This window comes from Lagenorhynchus albirostris, chromosome 1 (genome assembly GCF_949774975.1).
Source record: "Lagenorhynchus albirostris chromosome 1, mLagAlb1.1, whole genome shotgun sequence".
Taxonomy (NCBI): Eukaryota; Metazoa; Chordata; class Mammalia; order Artiodactyla; family Delphinidae; genus Lagenorhynchus; species Lagenorhynchus albirostris.
In genome coordinates this window covers 186,536,261-186,540,271 of record NC_083095.1, presented here as the reverse complement: position 1 = coordinate 186,540,271, position 4,011 = coordinate 186,536,261, and positions in this window count along the sequence as shown.

Below are 4,011 nucleotides of genomic sequence, written 5' to 3'. Positions count from 1 at the left end.
GTGAAAAAGCAGATGTGGCATTTTCGAACTCTAAATGCTTTCAACCTCCAATGTTATTCCCAGTGAACCTGAAAGTCGAAGATATAATCACCTTGAAATTCTGCTCTAATGTGAAGAGCTCAAGAAAGCTGAGCACCTGACTGGTACCAAAGAGGAACCCTGAAAGCTAAGCTTCCTATAAATTGGAATTTTTGCTTCCTCTGTTGTCTTCCATATAGTCTCTTGCCTCTTTGCTAAATATCAAAGATATTTATGCTTAAACAAATGTTGTCTCTCTCAGTGCATCCTCTCCTTCTGGCAGGGAAGTCATCGTGCTGAATCGGTGGCACTTGCCATGGCAACAGACTGTGATGTCAGAGACACAGTGCCAAGCAGTTAGATTTCGGAGGTGCCGCAGTTGGGAATATGAAGCTCCAAGGATGATGATGAGCCAGAGCAGTTGCTGTAAAAGAAAAAGAATCTCAGTAAAGACCGAATGTCTGATGTGTGCTCTCAGAGGTCTGGTGCTGAAGTAGGGTGACAGCAGATGAAGCCCGGTGAGGCGAATAGGGATGCAGTGCTCAAGACAAGATTTCCAAGGAGAAGTGTGGTGATGAAGACCATTTGCAGAAGGCCACATCCAGATGGCTGGCACCCTGCCATGTTCTGAGGCTCTGATGCTTCACAGGTGTGCTCTAAGGCATAGAAGGGAGAAGCTCCAGAGGTTCGCTGCCTCTCAATGAGAGAGACAAAGGAGTCAGGACAGAGAAAAAGAGCAGACTCTTTGCTTTCCTGTCTCCTGAAGCAGGAGTGTGACAACTTTCACAGTTGTGCTGCTTTCACAGAAAGAGCACCTTGACATCAAGACATCTGAGACCTGAAAACTGAGGATGCTGTGGGGAGAAGGCTGCCCTAAGAGGTTTTCAGCAAAACTTTCCAAGAGGAGGCAATGGATGGTGGTCCCTGAAGTTACTGATAGGAACAGTCAGAGTATTTTTGAAACGGATTCTGAAAATCTCTGCAGGTCTTATGTTGAATATGCAAACGATGAAACCGATACCTGTGAAAAATCATAGATGAAGTTTTAAAATCCATACACATTTCAGTGATACAGTATGGATAAATTTGGACTGCATATGGCTTCTTATGTAAAGGAAAATTTCTTCTCCTTTTAGTAACACATTGTCTGCTGCCTGTGCTTAGCACCTTCTGCCATATGCTACTTAGAACAAGCTGCTGCAATTCAAGAACTAGCCCTAGTAATTAAGATCAAATGAGCCAGATGAAGAAAATGAGATGAAGAAAACCACATGCCCATGGAGCCCAGCCTTTTTATGTTAAAAAAAAGAAAAGAAGAAAGAAAAACAACCATTGCCCATGGATTTATATGCAGTCCACACTCAGGATTATTGTTAACATCTATGCATATATTTTGAATTGTTCTGGGCTCGATTGATTAGCTCCATGGATATAGTTGCTGTTGGATGCTGGGGCATCCCTATGGAATATAAATAATAGTGCTCAAGGCTCAACCAAATGTAATTTATTTCATGAAAAAAGTACAATGAAACATGGAAGGTGTTATAAAATAGTTTTGAGATTAAGCCTTAAAAGATCCTGGGAGATATTTGACCTCTCATCCTTACATTGTAATGGGAAGTTGAAATCCAGAGAGAGTGAATAAATTTCCCCTGGTCACTGAGCTATAGCTAGAGGCAAGTCTCAGGTTAGAACATGGAATTTCTGGCTCACCCACTGGTTCAGTAATTCTCAAACTTGAGCATGCATCAGAAACCCCTGGAGGGCTTGTTAAACTACAGATTGCTGGGCACCACCCCCCGTGTTTCTCATTTAGTAGGTCTGGGGTGTGGTCCCAAAATTTACTTTCCCACCAAGTTCTCAGGTGAAGCTGATCTGTAGACCTTATTTACCTATCTACAGGTCACACTTGGAAAACCACTGGTTTAGTTTTTTTAAATGTTCCTTACATTGGGTTTTCTCAAACTACGGTAGGACCTATATGAGAATCACCTGGAGGGGGTGTTGCCTATCAGAAATATAGGTTATGGGTACGTCTCAGGGTTACTAAATTTGAATCTCTGGAAGTGAGGGGCTGGCATCTACCTTGTACACAATCACCCCTGGTAATTTCCATTACTGTCCAAGTTTGAAAATCACACTACGTGACCACACTGATTGACCTGAAGAAATCAAAGACTGAACTTCTTGGTGAGATGATAAAATTAACAGTTCTTGCTCCATCCTCTCAAACCTCCAAGCAAATGACCAAAGGAAGGAAGAAGAATTAAAACCTGCATCTAATTTGGGAAAATGAGAAAGGTGTCAGCCCTATGTTCAAAACGTCTAGGATTTTTTTGTGAGATGTTGTGCTAGTGGAACTCCATTGAGCAAGATATTAAAAGACCTGTCAGCCTCTAGAGAAAGCAGTCGAGTAGTAGGGTGAGTAAGGAGAAAAAAGTCATAGCAGAGCCCCACTAATGCCCACGGACACGGGGGACAAGCTGATATCACAGAATGTAAGATGCGAAGTCTCATCTACTACTTTGGATAAGTTGCCTTCTACCAGTCCTGTGTGGAGACTCCTGGGTTTCCATGGTGAAAGTCATCTGTGCATGAGGGCATCATGACATAGGTAGACAAATACCATATGGGTAGTGTGAGAAGTGACACCATAAAGACCCAGGCAGAAATTTGAGCAGCATCCCAACAGTTTTGCTTCATAACAATCATGGAGGAAAAACTGCTCAGAGGTGATTCCTCTGCTTCAGGCTCCCATACTGCAGGCTTTATCCATAGTTATACAGGCTGAATGATGACTGAATTGAAAATTACATAAATTAGCCTGGCAGTTTAAGACTCAGTGGAAGATTATAACTGCAAATGGGTGTACCATGAGGGAATTCAAGGAGCACACATTTGCTTAACAAGTGGGAAAACCCAAGTCTGGGTGAACATTTCCTGCTTCACTATGGGATCTAAGAATTCTATATCAAGCAAGCTGTCAATCACACATGATAAAAATAGATATTTTAAGGTATGCAAGTTTCATAATGAAATACCTATGTACCCTTCCAGAATATATGGTCTATTATAGACAACCAGATGATGAATATGAAAAAGAAAAAAATATTCCAGTAGAAAAATGGGCAAAAGTATAAACAGGCAATTCACAGAAGAAATAAAAAGTAAACATATGAAAAGATCCCTAGTTTCACTAAAGAAATGTAAATTAAAACAACGAAATGCCAATGTTTTGCCCACCGTTTTTGCAAAAATTTTAAAATGTGAAAACATTGAAGAAGATATGAGGAAATAGGCATTTATACTCCCTTGGAGGAATTTTAGGCAACTTGGAATATAATTTTGGAAGGCAATTTCACAATATGTATCAAAATCATACAATATTTATACCTTTGAACTGATCATTCCATTTGTAGTAATTAATCCTAAGTGAGCAATGATAATAAGAGACATAAAAATATTAATATGTAAGGATGTGCATTAGACATTATTTATGTTAGTGAATAGTTTGGAACAACTTAAATATCCAAATGTGATATGGTAAAATAAATTTTTATGTATCCCTAAAATGCATTACTATATAATCATAGTTACTAAAGAATATTTAAAGATATAAAATGTGTTCACTAAACTAATAGTTCAGGTTACCAAATCATATAAGTTTGCATATAAATTCAATATATATGAAAGAAAAAGAACTAGAAACATAAGCATCAACATATTCTATCTTTTCCACATTTTGTGCAGTGAGAACATTCTGTTTTTAGTTTAAATGTTATGGGAAATAGTCTGGTTACACGAATTATTCTGCATAAACATAATGGAATACTAGGCAGCCATTAAAAAGACAAAAATTATGATTATTGATAGAGAATAATCACAATATTAGTTGTTAGGTGAAAAAATAAAGCACAATACAGTGTATAACCATGCTGAGAAATAAGAATGTAAAATAAGGCATACTTATCTAACACTGATATGCCTCACTCT